This window comes from Stegodyphus dumicola, chromosome 6, assembly GCF_044657685.1.
Source record: "Stegodyphus dumicola isolate Sdum_Otavi_A_Nest chromosome 6, ASM4465768v1".
Classification (NCBI taxonomy): domain Eukaryota; kingdom Metazoa; phylum Arthropoda; class Arachnida; order Araneae; family Eresidae; genus Stegodyphus; species Stegodyphus dumicola.
The window spans coordinates 86,799,613-86,817,623 of record NC_140773.1 but is presented as its reverse complement, the minus strand read 5'-3'; positions in this window follow the sequence as shown (position 1 = coordinate 86,817,623).

Sequence of the window (18,011 nt, the reverse complement as noted above, 5' to 3'; positions counted from 1 at the left end):
CCTCCCGACGTGAATGACTCAAAAAAGAATGATGGAATTATAAAATTATGTCAATATGTATCTATATATATTGTGCATTGTTTCCACAACCTTACTAATTGCACTATGTTTTAAAACATTATCCTCCTGCCACTGTTTTTCTTTTATAAATCAGATTGCTGAATCAAAATACAGCATTTAATCTTCACTATCACTTCACTGATTTTAGAGAAATCGAGGAACTAATACATTTGCGCCAGAAATTTCTCTTAGAGTCCACATTTTTCATGCATAACCCTTGTAAACTATTTAATACAAAATTTATGTAAATAATGTTTTATATTTTCTCTAATGCTTAGCATATTATATTTATGTCACCAGACATTACATTTTAAAGTGTTCAATTTGCATAAAAGGCAAAAATATGTAGTAAAGCTTACACGCAACGACATCAGTAGTGCCGCAGCCTGTTAATAAGCAAAGTAGTTTCACTCACATTCCACTTCTGAGCAATCTCTCTGATATTTTGCTTTGAAAGGTTTTATAAATGCATATTTAATGTGATGCAAGAATTTCTGTTTAGTGTAGCAGCATAAGTTATAGCATTAAAAAATAAAACTGAATTTAAACATTTTCTATATAAACAAATTTAATCATAATTTCATGTCTATCATTATAATATCAAGACATAAATAATACTGAGTTATTTTGATATTTAATTTGATAATTTATTTTATGGCTTTGGTAAAACTAATTATTTAATAGGTTTGCGAATGATCTTTTTTATTAAAACTTATTATGCGGGTAATTATGCTGCTAATTCTTATGTTTTTAATAAAAATGCTATTTTTGATAGTACATTTTCTGCTTAAAAAGTTTTTACTGTGTTTTTTCTGTTTCAATTACCAATTATCGGACCTAAAAAAACTTTCACAAATGTGCCAGCGTTTACAAGACCAGTTTTGAAGTAAACGAATTTTGATTTACATAAAATGTACAGCGTCAAACTTTGTTTATTAAGTTATATATTAATTAATTATGCTTATATAAGGAGTATTCTAAGTATTTTTATTTGATCCTAGTATCAGTTAAACTATTTTTTAAAAAAGGAAATAGATTAATGGAAACATTCTCTTACGTGAAAAGCACATTAATTATGAAATTTGTTTGATTTGTGTGAGGAAGATGAAATTTTCGACTTCCGTTTAATTTTTAAAAATATATTCAGTGAACAAACACTTTGTAAGAAGTTCGGAAAATTTTCTTTTCCTATTGGGATTATTGTCCTAGTTACCAGACTTTCAATGATATCATATATCGATTTGCAAATTGGATATACACTATTTGGCTGTCTTCTAAAGAAGGCACTGAAATAGAAACAGGATATGTCGGTTTGTTAATACCGTTGTATCGATAAAATTACGAATTGATTTCAAAGATACCTAACGAATACTTAATAAGAAATATATGACTAGATAAGTAACAATTACTTTATACCAATTTTTCAGTATTGCCGGTGAGGATCTTAAAATGTTACAATACGGTCGTCTCACAGAATGCTGCTATTATTATGCCAGTACCAATGTCAATTGCTTACGAACGAAACCTGTGATTCTCCAAAAATGCTTATTCTATGGGAAAGGGTGACCTTAATAAGGATTATTACTGTTTTCTAATTATATGCATTTTATCACCTTTAAAATAATGATTATGAATTGACCTAATGACCACATTAATTAAATTAATGAAATATTTAATTAAAAAAGTACTTTTTAACTTCATTAATAAAAAATACTCAAAAGGAGAAACTATGCATGGGTCTGTCTCCTTAAAAAATTCTCAGCTTCATGTTTTGATATTGGATCATAGAACATAAAAAATGGAACTCATTCTTAAAAGACCATTTACGCTAAAAACGAGCATGCCCTAAAAATTCCATTTACTTAACCTTGAGTCTAGGTGAAAAAGTCAAAAAATGACTTTCTCTCTCTCTCTCCCTTTTTTTCAGATACGTTTTTAAATCCTTCTTTCATTTTTATAACATTATTTTTTTTTCTGTCCTTCCCTCTTCTGTTCCTAGGGTATATTATTTTTATTATTATTAAAGCAGCCGAATGCTTTTCCAGTCGGCATTTCTAGCATTCCAATCTTTCTTGCCGGGAGCGATTTTTTACGAGATTTTTTTTCTTCTTTCGCGTTTTAACGTCACTTATTGTTCAACTTGATTAGATTTGACGTTTAGTTCAACAAATCTGAGTACTTCGTATTTCATTTTTGTTTATATGCGAGGCATAAAAAAGGATTTTGATGAGTTCCCAGATTTTTCAGTTCCATTTTACGTGCATTTCAAATGAAAGGCAAAGATATTAAGCAACAGAGAATTTAAATTTCCAGTTGCAAAAAGGAAAGGAAAAAAATCATTCATATCTTTTTTGAGAGCACAACATATTATTGCAAGTTCTAAAGCTTGTGAGAAAAGAAAGTAAATACAAAAACGGCTTCATTACAATAAATTTAAAAATGATACGATGCGTAAAGTAATGAAATGAAAAATATAATGTCAACTATTCTCGAAAGAAAAATGTTAGGAGAACATTTTACAACTCGGTGTTATTTTTTTCCGAGTGTACTATAAAAATAATTACTATTTCATTTTTTCGTTTTATTCTTTTTCAACACATTTTCTTAATAAATGCAAGAAAAGTGCGCTAATATGATACGTAATTTCAATAAACTTTCAAAATTAAATGGGCATTGTTTCAGTAAACATCTTTGGTATGCTTATGGAACCTAATATAGGTTTCGCTTATTTCTTGAAGAGGTAAGATAGATGAAAAATTGCCTGAAATATGTGGGATATTTCTGTAATATTAATTTTGTTGTAAGTTTGAATTCTGCTTAAAGTGCAAAACATATTTTTATTGATTCCATCTATCTATCTATGTATATATATATATAATACGTATATACACAAACTCCATCTAAATAAGCCTGGTGGTCAACAAAGCCAGCTTGTTCTTGGACAGGATTTGTTCCTGTTAATTCGTTAATGTTCCGAGTTAACCATTTTGACATTCTGGGAAGTTAATAGAAATGAAGATTAATGTGCAGCAACAGATATTTGCCAGTGGCCTGAGTCTTAATGTGCCAGTCTCCAATAATTTCCTGGTATGTGATGAATATTTGTTATGAGATTGTATATGAAGCTAAACAGATGAGATATTAGGGAGCTACTTTAGCTATTACAGTAGGTATACGTAAATTGTTATTCATAAGACCAAGCCTGCAGGATTTTAAAAGCCTTCGAATTTAACACCACTATCATTTATATATCTTAACATTCACCTAATTTTCAGTAGTCACGTGATTTATGAAAATTAGAGAAATTAAAACCAAATTTATTTTTAGGAGGGATATGGATGTAAAATATTCGAATACAAAAACAGCTTCATTACAATGAATTTAAAAATGAATTTTAAATGAATTTTAAATCCTAACTTCAAAAGTACTAACTAACTTCAAAATATCCATTTATTTATCTTATTGCCTTTGTTTTAATACGCTGTTCTGAAAAGATTTGGAAATTTTAAAAATTAGCTGTCAGTTGAAATTTCGTTTCAATGTAAATATTGCATTTTTTTTTTTTTTTTTTTTTTTTTGTAAATACTGCATTTGTGAGCGATTTTTATATTTTTTTTTGTAAACATTACTTGCGAAATTTCTAACTACGTTTAGTGTGGAGATTGTTATGTAATATACACAAATGAAATTAGTATATAAAAAATAATATATAAAATCTGAAAGGTTTCAGATTTTAAATTACGTCCAAAGGGGCGTTTATTTAACGTTTTGTGTATTACCTTTATTTAATAATATCACGTTTTTTGCACTTAAATCATAAAATTCAGTTCAATAGCAATGCCGCAAAATAATTTTAAAATGAGCGTATCTTTAGAATTTCCCATACACAGTTCTGCGGGCGCTGGAGATAAAAAGGTTTTTCTTCCCCCCGTAGAATGTTGCCATTGCTCGCTTTTAAATCGTTGAGTTTGTTACTCAAAAATTCGTTAAAGCTTTACAAAATATGAAATCGACCATAAAACAAATTATAAATTTCAAATTTGATCTTCCACATGCCCATATTTATAGGAGGATTAAGTCATTCGCAATTCGATGGCCCTCTGTACCGTTGTTTTATCACAATGCGAGAAATATACATACATTTATGCAGATTTTTCATTATTTAATTTCTTCAAACATAATGCAGGACTCTAACATTTGGTGGCATCAGTTTGAAAAGTGAAACGGACATTTATATTGATTGAAGATAAAATCGTAAAACGAAAACAATAGTCCTTTAGGGACAAAGCCCCTTTGGATTAAAAATATTTTTTCTCGATTAATTATAACGTGGGGAACGCGAATACTATATTTAGCGAAAATATGCAAAACAAATATTACTAAAAGGTTTTGTACTGATTCACTTGATTCACAGCTTTATAAATTTCAGCAGTGTTGCCATTCGAAGAAGTAGCATTTGAGAACATTTGTTTTTCAAATCCTACAGCAGAAAGTTTCGAAGAAAATATATATCTGAACTCCTTCTATAGAGATGAGTAACTTGATTTATTTACTTATGTAGCACTATAGGTAGAAAGACTATTTAAAAAAATATTGCTTATAAATATACACAGCCCCTAAAACATTTTGATGAAACATTATTTTCATGCTTTCAAGTGCATAATAAAATTGATTCGTATGTGGAAATAATGTTTCTAATTGTTCAGATGCTCTAAAATTTCAGAGCGATGCCATACTAATGTGAAAATAAGTATTAAGTTATCTTGATATTTTGCTCGCCTGGGTCTATGTGATTATTATCTCTAAAGAAGGGCGAAAATATTATAAGAAATGTCTAAAACGGCAGTGTTTACTGATGTTTACCTTTCATGACCATAAGACCAACTTGTTTGAATAGGCGGACTACTGATACTTTAGCATGAAAATTCAGTGTCGTGTTTTTATCGAAGTACACTGCTCAAAAAAAAAAAAAAAAAAAAAAAAAAAAAAAAAAAAAAAAAAAAAAAAAAAAAAAAATTGGACACTGCTGTATCTCCCGTTGTACTGGGCCGATTGACAAAATTCAAAATGCATTCTTCATGTCTCGAAAGCGCGACTTAGAATATATATTAGATTTATATATAACACTATTCTAAAATAGGTATTTTGACACAAAATCGGACTTTTTTCGAAATAACATACCAATTGTTTTACATATTTCGATTCTAGAACTCAAATTACGCCTAAATATGAAATTTTGTAAAATTTGGAGCGAAATTTACGGAGAAATTCACAAATTTGTGTGGGCACTTTTTTTTCAGTTTGCGCCAAGAATAGTTCACTTGGCGAACTTCTTAATATATGGCAACCTAGTTTCCTTTCCCGAAAGAAGAAAAAAAGTCACCATCGTTCCTTTTTTCCAAATAATATTCTCTATATAATATTTTTAATTATAACTTATTATTTTAAGTAAATTTTTCTTTTTCGAATTTCATTTTAATTGCTTAAGTTGCAGTTTTTTTTTCGAATAACTGTTTTAAAAATTTCTATTTACCTATTCGAACTGCGTAAATAAAATATATGCGTTTATTTTTTTTTCAAATAGTTTTCTTTATATATATTTTTGTCATAGTTATTATTTTAGGTAATTTTTAAATTTTTATACTTTTATTTTAATTGTTTGTGTTGCATTGTCTCTTCTGATAGTTGTTTTAAAATTTTCTATTTATTCCTTCGAACTGAGCATTTTAAATATATTTATTAATATAAATTATCCAGAATTTGATTTTATTTATTTGAATTGCGTTTCTTTCGAAAGAATACTTTGTAACCCAGAGTACGATGCGTTTGAAAACTGCATATATTAAAAGAGAAAATACAGTAAAGCACAGTTAACACGCCTTTCAATGTTCCGTTCAGAAAAGATATATATAAATAAGAGAGATGTATAACCGACATTTTAACTTAGGATGACTTGCATACATTGCTTTAAACAGTTTTATCATTGTGCCCATTGCTTTACACAATTTTATTCTACATTTGGTTTCTTAAAATGTTATTCATATTTTAGTCAAATATTTTATTTTTGAAATCGCAAGAATCAAATATCATAAGATTAAAAGGTTTTAAATTAAAAAAAATACTAATAATAAATTTCACGCAAAAATTTATTTTTTCTTCTCTTTTTCTTCAGGCATTCTACTTTATTCTTGCTCTTTTTCTTTAGGCAATCTGAGAGTATATTAAAAAGCATCCAACTTTTCGAAATATCTTGATATTTCTGACAATCATTTTAAATAAAGTTACCGCCGGCGGTAAACGGCCGAGCGGTAAAGTCGCTGAACACTGGTAGTTCACTCCGGGGTTCGAATCCCGGTAAACGGGCTGGTTGTATAGGAGTTTTCCTGGATTTTCTCATGTGTACCGTGTATGACAGCTGGTTTCCCTTACAAAGTTCTTCACGAAGTATTTCGTCAAAGCCTTTATCAGTCTTTAGAGTGTTTTTTTAATTATGACAAAGCACATTAGTTCTATCTGCCTAAGGCGAGGGAGGCCTTCGTGGAGGGCTTTCTAAGGGAAACTATCTCGCATACACGTTACACATGGGGAAAACCACAAAAACGCCCATTCAGCCAGCCCGTTCGCCGGATTCGAATCTCGGACCGAACTACCAGTGTTCAGCGACTTTACCGCTCGGCAGCTGTTTCATCAGGAGAGGAAAAAAAAACGCCTTTAGGTGACATCCACATACAATACTGGATAAACTCCTGAATCTTCAAATAATTCGGCTGAGAAAATCATGGGATTCTCCATTTATGATACGATATGATGTTCTATAACGTAATTTAAATTTATACAACCATATAGTTTAAAATCAGTCGCTCTTCACTTTAAACTGCAATGATATTGTTTTTGCCTTTTCTGTTAATACAAGCTCAATTGACGGTATTTGCTGGTGTACACGTCCAAGTGTTTTCTCTTTGAACGCCTCAATTCTTTGAAGTATCCTGAAAGTAAATTCAAAAGCGTCCAACTTTTTGAAACATCTTGTTACGTCTGACAGCCAAATTTCCCTGAAAATTTTTGCTTACTTTTCACCCTAATTTTCTTCTTTCCTTATACAGTTATTTTCAGTGCTCATACAAGAAAATTAGGATTTTTCGATTGCTAGACTTCCATAAATTTTGCATTCTTGTCAATTTTTTAAAATATCAGTTACATGAATAGCGTTTTCATTTTCTAGTCATTTTAACTATAAATAAAGTTTAAAGCGAAGTCCAAAGGATAAATATTTTAATTAAAAGATTTTTGCTAAACGACAAAGAAATAAAACAGTCCAGCAGGGTTTATTCTGTACCACCGAGTAACCCGATTCTTATATCGGCTGAAACAATCTAAATCATATTAAAGATCGTGTTTTTTTTTATACAATCTATAACGCGAGAGAAAAATTAGTTTCTTAAAACATTCTTTCTAAGAGGATTAATATAAAATATTATATTTATATATATATTTTTAAACCTGGGACTTGAACCAAACTATCAAACTTTTAAAGTTTAATTTACATGGTGGTTATAATTAAAGTTTCAATTTGAAATGGTCATAAAAGGAAAACTACCGGACCAAATGTTATCAAACTTCGGAATCGTGTAAAGGAGGTTATGAGAATTTATTTTCCGTGGAAAAAAAGAGTTTAAAAACTCACCACCAGGGGAAAAATGGCGCTGTATACAATATTGTTAAATGAAATAAGGCACGAACACATCTGTTTAAAATGTGTTTAATATTTTCCGAAACATGTTACAAAGCATGTTCAATATAGCTTCCAGCATTTTCCGAAAACAAGTTAAATCCTGTGCATTCTCAACAGCAGCTCTTAGCATATCAGGAGGAATGTTATCAGTGTATCACATTTTTCATTTCTGCCATATTGTTTAGATTATCACAATAAACAGTCACAGAGGTTGGGGTCTGGTGAGAAGAGGGAAAGTGTTGGCCTATAAGACGTTCATTCGTTAAATGTTGCGTAAATAACTGTGCGACACTCGTGAGGTGGGGCCCAGCCCTACATAAAAATCGTAGTATCTAAAATGCCACGTTACTGCAGTTCATGTATCACGAAACATTTTAATATTGACTCTAAGTGAGCTGCAATCGCAGTGGTCCAGTTGTCGACCGCTCTTCAGAGAAAAATGGTTCAGTTAAAAACTAGCTGTCATTCAACACTAAACGGTGTGGAATGACTGCTATGCAGTCGAATGCAGTACGAGAATGCAATAGAACTAGATAGATAACATGAGGAATTTCTTTGGCCCAAATCGATTAAAAGCGTTTTGAATCAGTATCTTCATGTTTTAGTGCCGAATTCAGGCTTCAAAAATTACAAATTAGCGATTTGTAAGAAAACGATTTCCAGATTGTACGCACTTGTGAGAGTGATTTGCGATCTCACATTTTCTAATCGCTAATTCGTGGTTTTTACGGGCGAATTTCTCACTTACAGGGATGGCGCACTCGACTTTTATCGAATTTAACGCCTTTAAATGGTAATTTGCCTACTTCAAAGTTTCTTAAGGGTATACAACATATTAAACCCGTGTAACAAAAGGTTAAGTTAGATTCCGACCCATATATCGTTTAACAATATTGCATACGGCGCCATTTCCCCCCTGGTGGTGAGGTTTCAAACTTCCTTTTTTTGGCGGAAGATAAATTCCCATGACCTCCTTTACACGATTTCCAAGTTTGATAAAATTTGATCCAGTAGTTTTCCTTTTATGACCGTTTCAATGCGGAACTTTAATTATAACCACTCTGTATATTATTAAACTTTAATTTGAAGCTATGCGTTATATGTATACAATGCGTAAATGTTTCGCTTTTATGGAAAAATAAAGAATCGAAGCAAATATACCTCGGATAATGGACCAAAACTGAAAAAATTTCCCCTCCCTCCGAAAATAAAATATTGAAACTTCGACCTTGAATTTATTGGGTTATCGAAATATTTAATTTGACTTATCTTCTAAGTCCTAGTTCCGACAACAATTCCGTCAAAAATTCCGAATTACCTAAGCTGAAGTAAAAGTTTAGTATATATTCAATGTATGTTAATAAAGTAATCAGAGTGTAATAAAAATTGATTATAGAATTTACACTGATGCAACTTTTTGCCTGACTGCACAACATGTATTGAAGAGAAGGCTTGTAGAGATCTGTTTTTCAAATGCCTCTAAAAGTAAATGTAATACTCCTTTTGTCTCTTCAATGTCAAAAAACTTTCCTTTGAGAGGGAACTTTAGTTTTTGGGAAAGAAAAAAATCACAAGAAGACAAATTTGAAGAACATGAAGGACGATTGAGTACACATACTTATTTTCGGAGCACAAGCGGTTCTCCGACTGGTTATTGAATAATGAAAAGATGCATTGTCATGCAAAACAAAACATTTGGAATACGTTTTCTGGCTGAAAACGTAAGATTAAAAGTCATCTGCTTAATTCACAGCCATTTACAAGTGAACTACTCGGGCAATTGCAGAATCGGTTTGATCCTGAGCTTGTAAGACAAACCTAATATCACTGGATTTAAACACTTCTTTAATCTTTCCGAGAACGTTCCTTCTTTAGCTCATATTCGAAGAATATTAGGTGAATACAATTATTTCAAAAGAAATTGAATATTCATTTGCACTACGGCTTGGTAGTTTACTAACGAGTTAACAAAACTTTAATTCTGCTTTTTGTGTCTAAGAATACAACAATATTTTGAATATTTACAAATAAAATATTAAATTGGAGATTTAATTGGAGCCTCATCAGTTGCCTAGCATTTGAAGATTGTTAAATACTAATTGTTTGTTGCGAAGTCTAACCCAGGCTGCATGGTTGGTGTTCGTAGTTTTCTAGGTTCTCTTTACAAAGGTTCTCTATGAAAGCATCTTAATCAAATAGCTCCTATGTTCTTTCTATGTTCAAATAACCAACTAACCTAGTTTATGCGCGATTTCCAAGTGAGGTTACTAGCAAAACCTGAATACTCATTAAAAATCATGTAGCTTGCCAATCGGGAGTAACATGAAAGATACGGCGCCATTAATTGAATTGTTGTTATGGTACGCTGTTTATAAACTTAGATGGTCATTCCTTAATTAAATAGCCCGCCAACGGCCAAGCGGTAAAGACGCTGAACACTGGTAGTTTGGTTCGAGGTTCGAATCCCGCGAACGGGCTAGCCGCATGGGCGTTTTCGTGGTTTTCCCCATGTGTAACGTGTATACGAGCCAGTTAGAAAGTCCTTAGGAAGTCCTCCACGAAGGCATCTCTCCCTTTAGGCAGACAGCCCTCGTGTGCTTTTCCATAATTAAATAATCCAATCCAATCCTTAATTAAATATAATTGATTTGTAACTTCTACTAGAACTGTCGGTAAGAATTGAAGTGCAAATAAATAATATGGTGTGCAATCTTGATTAATATAAAATTAAAAATATTTGCATAGAAAAATGTTTGCATTCAGACAGAAAGTTTTTTGAAATACTTGCAATTACTTTATAAGAAGGATATATTAATAACCGTAATAATTACTTATTATATTACTGACGATTAGGATTCAGTTTTTGACAATTACATTCTAAATTAGAATTTTAAGGATATAATGAAAATACGCTACGCACAAAAATACATTTTAGGATAAAAAAATGAGTGATTTTTTATGTTTTAAAACTTCTTAAATTCATTTAATAAACATCGTATCCTCGTTGTTAATTGAATCCAGAATGTTGGTGTCGTTTATATAATTATTCTTACTTGTCCACAGAATCTGCTGACTTATCCAGCCATTAAGTAGCTGCAGATCATTTCTACATAATCATTGAACTTGCATTAATTCAGTCTCTAGAGGGTTGTATGTTTATATCATAATTTGACTTTTATAAAAATGATTATTCTAAATCTTATGTTTCTATAAAAATATACTGTGCTTTAAAAATATGGATGATAGTATCAGCCGTACTTTCAGCCACTTCAAAAGCAACCGATTGTTTAGAAATAAATTATGCACTTAATATCAAAAAATTCAAATAAACATCAAACGAAAATTCTCAGTTTTAGACAGTTCGATTTAAACGAAGTAAAGTAGCAGACGATAAAACGCCGAAGATAAAAATTTACTCTTACAAAAATTTACTCTTATTAAAAAAAAAAAAAAAAAAAAAAGATAGAGAGAAATTTAAAAAAATAGTTAAAAATTTGAATAATATCATCTATAATTTAAAAAAATAGCTTTTCATATAATATTAATAAATATTTATTACGCATCATTGAGGGAAAAAATGTTATATAATTAATTCTCTAAATTCTAAAAATTTTACTTGAAATTTAAGGTTAAAAATAGCTGTGGCAATTCACTGTAACAAAAATTCATAGACCACATTTGGCGTTATCATCGCTCAAAAAAAAAAAGATGCCAAATTTCAAAACGCGAAAATATTAATATTTGTGTATATCTTAGAAAATTTTGAATAAAAAAGTCTAATTTTTTGCAGATATGCTTAAAAATACACCTAATTTAAGATGATGGTAAAAGTTTTATAGGTTATAATTCAATTTTTTTTTCGAAAAATTTATAAAAATTATTTAAAAATAGAAATTAAAAAAATAAAACACAAAAAATGGGTAAATTTTATTTGGGATGAACCTAAATTTCGAAATGTGAGAGGAAAAAATCAAAAACGTTTAATAAAAAAAGAGATATTAATAAATATTTGCCAAATTCAATTAACATTGAGGAGCTAAAATTTTGAGAGCTAATATTTTAAAAACTACTCGTACGATTTTTACTAAATTTGGTATTCTGGCATAATTTGAGTAGTAAAATCGAAATATGGAAAAAAATTGGTATGTTATTTAAAAAAAAGTCCGATTTTGTGTCAAAATACCTATGTTAGAATAGTGCTATATATAAATCTAATATATATCCTAAGTCGCGCTTTCGAGACAAGAAGAACGCAATTTTAATTTCGTGAATCGCCCCAGTAGAACGGGAGATATAGCACTGTCCTTTTTTTTTTTTTTTTTTTTTTTTTTTTTTTTTTTTTTTTTGAGCAGTGTACATTGTAAATCAAATTGCTTTTAATTGGGGCAAACTGTCTGCATAATACTGTAAAATATTCATTTTTAAGATGTGTTCTCGAGAAGGACTGTGAAGGAATTTCATTTAGTTAACTTTCCCAGAATAAGAGTTTTTATAAGCAGAGTGTCATCCTTGCGCACGGTCCAATTTTAGTATATGTACTGCCGAAGCAAGTACAATAAGCAGAGTGTATCACGAAAGTGTAAATCTCAAGGACCGCTAAAGGGAATCTTAATTTATGAGGATCTAAAATTAAGTCTAAACTAAGTTAAATTTTCCTTGAGCGATTAAATTATATTCGCAATATTAATACTAGAGTGTTTTATTTGAAATGAGAAATTGGACATTTCAGTTTTAATCAGTACATAATTTTTTTTATGTCTGAATCTTTTCATGGTCAAAGTTCGAGACTGTAGATATCATTGCCTTGTAATCGTTATTTCTATAATATTTACTAATTGACTATTATAAAGTGCAGATATTATTTATTCAGTTTTTTTTAAGTAAACTAACTCTAAGAATGAAATATTTTTTCAGTTTAAAAAGGGCAAATGCTAACCTATTTCCTATGCGCTGAAGAATAGTGTAGCCTAATATTTCTGCTCAAAAGTCGCTATAAATAGAAGAAATGAAGAGAAAGCTATAAAAAAGTTATTAAGAATATGTCTTACATAATACGTATAATTTGTGCAAGCAGATTTGTGTTTGTACCCATAATTGTGTATTTATTTATGCATGTAAAATTTCATATATTTTATGAGATAATGAATTTCATGTCATATAAAATAATTTTATATAAAATAAAAATACGAAGTTATCCAGTTTTAACTGCTATGTGTTATTTAGATGCAAAATAAAACATATTGTTATTTAAATATATTGTTGCACTTATCACAGAGGGTTGTGTAATAAAAAAGTATATATTGTTAAGGTTAAATTAAACAATAATTAAATAGTATTACTTCAGATTCTAAAGCAAAAAGAATTAACTTCTCTCCAGTTATAGTGAATACAGTGGATGGGAGAGAACTGAAATCCACATTTCCACATTACCGAATAGCAGTCTTGGAAGTCTGAACCTTGGGTGCTGGTACTCTATCTCAGAGTTAATTTTACTTTTTATCGCTTGTGGGGATTGAGGAATGTATGAGAATAATAAATACTTGTTATCTATTATGACGCATGTAATTGATAAGCAGTGCTACATCCTCATTCCGAAATCTTTAATGCCAGATTTTTAAGTTATGCACTTGTGAGCATTGCGAAATCCGCAGCGTTTCCATAATATATTCTCGTTTTTCGTTTTTACGTTTTTCGTTTCTATGATCTCGAACCATGATTATAAATTTTTATTGGGATTTTTCAAAGAGATCAATTTCCGGGAATATTCTATCCGATGGTTTTCATTTCTGGCGTCAATAATCTGGGTACCCATCTGCCATAGAATTTAGATATCCGCACCTTTTCATGCAGGACTTTTGCCATTATTCCGAAGTAGGTTAAAAACTGTCACTATTAAATTTGTTATCCCAAATGCATTTTAGCGCAAATGTTTTCAGTGATCATATTCTGCGGCTTTGTTTAGAGTTGACTTCGCGTGACGCTTTTTCCTGTTTAAACATGACAGCCCATCTTTCATGGTGGTTTAGAAAGGTTCTACATCGCAACAGACTGCAGTCGTGTGTTCGTATTATGCTTTCTTACTTAAAAACTCACTCACGGAACAATTTTGCATTGCTCATTGATTTGAACATTCAACAGCCTTTCAAGAATGAAATAATGATACCTGTTCTGTTTGGTTTTTACATTTCGCAAGGATGTTGCAACCCCACCTTTTCCCATGCTTCTGCATGCTAGAATCATTGTTAGCCTTGGAATTAAATGGATGTCCCTTGTGCAGCACTACGTAGCTATACATTTCTGCAAGTCTAATTTGTCAACTATATTTTTTTATTTTTTTCATGTATTGATTACAAAGGAAAGTTTTTAAAATTCCTAATTTTTTTAAAACTGTACAACATAATTAACAACACCGCATGTTCTCATTTTGTACGAGCAGTATCTGCTTAGACTTAAAAACTGGATGTATGAAAATTTCAAACTATTATAAAATTTAGTTATTTTAAAACTGTAAATGTAAGCCATTCATTTTGCTTCGAAGACAAGTAAGTTTCGTTAAATTTTAGCAAGCAATTCTGGCATTTGTCTGGAACCCACTAATATTTCTTTGAAACTATATTTTAACTGTGATTTTTGTGTTTGGATTTCCGATATTTTTATTATGTTAAAAATGTTTTGTTTTCAGATAATTTTTACAGTTTCAATATCATAAAAATATATTACAAATTATTCCTTAGCTGTAAGAATTGTTATTAACTATTTTGTTTTCTAAGGTGCCATCAATTTATTTGGAATTTAAAATCTGTACTATTTCAAAGAAAACTTCACCTAGTGTATAGGTTTTTATTTTGGAGCAGGAAACGTGCAAAATGTGCAATTCTTTCGCTGGGATACGAACTCCAGACCTTCCGACTGCCTGCTCGACGTGCTTTCCAATTGCACCCCGAATGCATGCGGAAGGGAGACAGAAAACCCTTACACGTTTTGGAGGGAATTACAAGTTTGAACTAAAGTCATATGAATGCTTTGCAAGTGAGCCAAGCACTTTATATCTGCGTGATATTGCCCCTAATATCGTTATTTGAATTTTGTTTGAATTATAATTTTTTTGTTACGCAAATCATCTTAAAAATTTTACTTTAAATTGCTTTATAAACTACATAATCAAAATTGGCATTGGTGCTATATAACTTATATTAATGTTTAATATTTAAGGGGGCTCATACACCTTATATTAATGTTTAATATTTAAGGGGGCTCATACACCTTATATTAATGCTTAATATTTAAGGGGGCTCATACACCTTAAACCCCTCATGATCTTCGAATACGTGACTTTTGCAAGAATTGGGATATTTTATTTATTTTTAAAGCAATTACTTCCAACGTTTTACAGCTGACTACATAATATAGCTTCTTTGGAAACTAGAAACCAAAATGTTTGTGTTGCCACATATAGTTTTGTAATTTAATTCGTTTTGTGACAAAAGTTTTCGTCATGTTTCCACCTTGCCCACATGATATTTTAAAAATGGCTTATGGTACATACTTGAAATTTGATGAAATTCTTTACATGGGCACTATTTTCTAACTGAACCAAAAATCTGATGAATATTTTAATATTAAAAAATTTTATGCACAAAAATATTACAGATTTCTTTAATAAAATACATTTTATAAACTCAACTCCAAATAAAATAAGAATATATCATGAAATTCTTAGGACTTTTGGTTCACAGTAGTTTCCAAATGGTATAAAATCTATATATTAAATATGGAATTAAATTATGCAACAGAATTTTCTAAATTGTGCGCGTAAGGTGGAAACATGACGAAAACTTTTGTCACAAAGGGGATTAAATCATAAAAATATTTGTGGCAACACAAACTTTCTGATTACTATTTCAGAAAGCAGTTATATTATGTAGTCAGCTGTGAAAAGTTGGAAGTAATCGCTTTTAAAATAAATAAGTTATCCCAATTCTTGCAACAGCCACATATTCGAAGATCTTATAGGTTTTAAGGTGTATCAGTCCCCTTAACTGATGCTTCATTATGAATCTCAATAAAAAGTCCCCTTTGTTTATGTTACGAGTATAAGACATAACTAATCTGCATAAAACAGCATGACAAATTCTCTAGATACTCATTCCAGAGTTCATGGAAGATTTTTTTAGAACATTTTCGCCTTGTATTTGCAGAATATCGAGAGAAACATATGTTGTTACGTTCCACATGAATCGTATATAATTTTAATGTTTATATTCCTTTTGAAAATAAACAGTCATTATACCGACGTCTGCATCTGAGAAAAGGGAATACAGTATTTTTTAAAGTCATACAAATAAATTTCTGCACCTTGAACCGAAGGATTTGTACATACTGCAGCCATTTGATGGAGTTTTTATTTTAATTTTTATTTTATTTTTTTTCAGTAAATGAAAGTTTTCCATTTTTCCTTCATATATGTGAAAAAAAACTTATAAAAGTACTAAATGTTTAGATATTATACATTTTTGTTTCGGAACCCGAATTCATTTTGATAAACCACTCGATGTTTTTTGCATCAAGAGAGTTACTTATCTGAGAAAAATCCTTGAGTTAGAAAAAGATTTCTTTGCAGTAGCATTTTTTTCCGGTTAAGGTGATCATCCCTACGGGTACGATAAGGATAATTCGGGTAGGATTGGTACCACTCTTCAGGTAAGATCGTGCGAATTCCTCCTTGTATTTCTTCCCAGCTTTCTAAAGACCACTTTTTCCCGAACATCTCTGTTCTGAAAGCACTCCTGGGACCCCAGATCGATATCTGAGTAAATTGATTCGGAGACAGCAGACAAAGCTGGTTACCAAAAGCTTTTCACTGAAGCTGACAATCTGGCCACATCTGTCTTTTAAGCTACAAGGCCCGCCTTTGTGCGTATATGGACTCCGGGCCACAATTTTTTTGTTCCGTTTCGTTTGTTTGTCAGCTTCTAATGTGTCGTTTCTCTTGGCGCGGATTCGGTAATTTATTTTCATTTTTTGTTCGTCAATGTTAGTGTTTAGTTTTCCCGAAGTTATTTTAATGGATACGTTACAGCCTGTCACTTTTACCTAGAGATGTCCAACGCTGTCTTAAAGCGGAAAAAATGAAACATATAATTTGCTGATTTTTTCCCTTTTATATATATCAGTTATTTGATCTTTTATATTGTTATTAACAATGAATGGCTTATATGTTTTCAATTTCATTGCAAAATAAGATGATTGATTTATACTTGTTACATTTATGTACAGCGTTCTATTAAAATGTTGCATAGTTTTCAACATCGAACTTAACAGTGACCATTCTATTGTTTGCTAAACAACTAAGGGATCTTATTTTTATTACATTAACTTTCTTAGAAAATGATTACTTAAAATTTTTCCATCAGTAACTGAAAAATGTAGTTATGCTTCATCCTGCTGGGGTTTGGTTCTTACAAATTTTCAGCTTGGAGACACATAACATATCTAGATGCATGTTGTTAAAAATAGCACAACGTCTCTTCGCTACCATCCTTTTGACTATTCATTTAAAATATTTTGTAGCAGTCAGGATATGTAAAATATACTTTCTGCCAAGTTCGGAAAAACATATCGACGACAACATTCGATATCAGCTTTCCCGCAGAAACAGAAAACCTAATAGATAGTGTGCCCTCAAAAATCTGAGTAGGGAGTTTTTAATCCGTTGATGAGGCTTTTGAAAAGAATTTGGGATAATAAATTCAACTCTTACACAAGAGTAAATGTCTGTTCATGAGGAGTCGTAGGAAAAGGAGAACGTGCTCTAACGACCGTTTGTAAAGGGAACATAAGGCTGAGCCATGACGACTCTTATTTACAAACTATATAAGTTTAAAAATATATTTCCTGCTATTTTAAGCCTTTACTTCTACATATTGTCCGGTTTTGAATGCTTAAGCTTCTATCTCAAGTTTTCCGCTATTCATTCAAAAGGTCTGAAGTAATGTGGGTAAATATTATACTTCGTAATTCTTTTACCAATCACAGATCATTACGTATTGCAATAATATACGTGCATTTGAAAATTTTAAAATATGGAAAGGAGCATCTACTAATATTGCGATTACAGTGGTAAAATCTGTTAACATCGCATTTGTTTCATAAGATGCTTTATTTTACTAAGATATTTTGTAACTACGATATTTTTAAACTGCGAAGTTAAGTCCTTGCT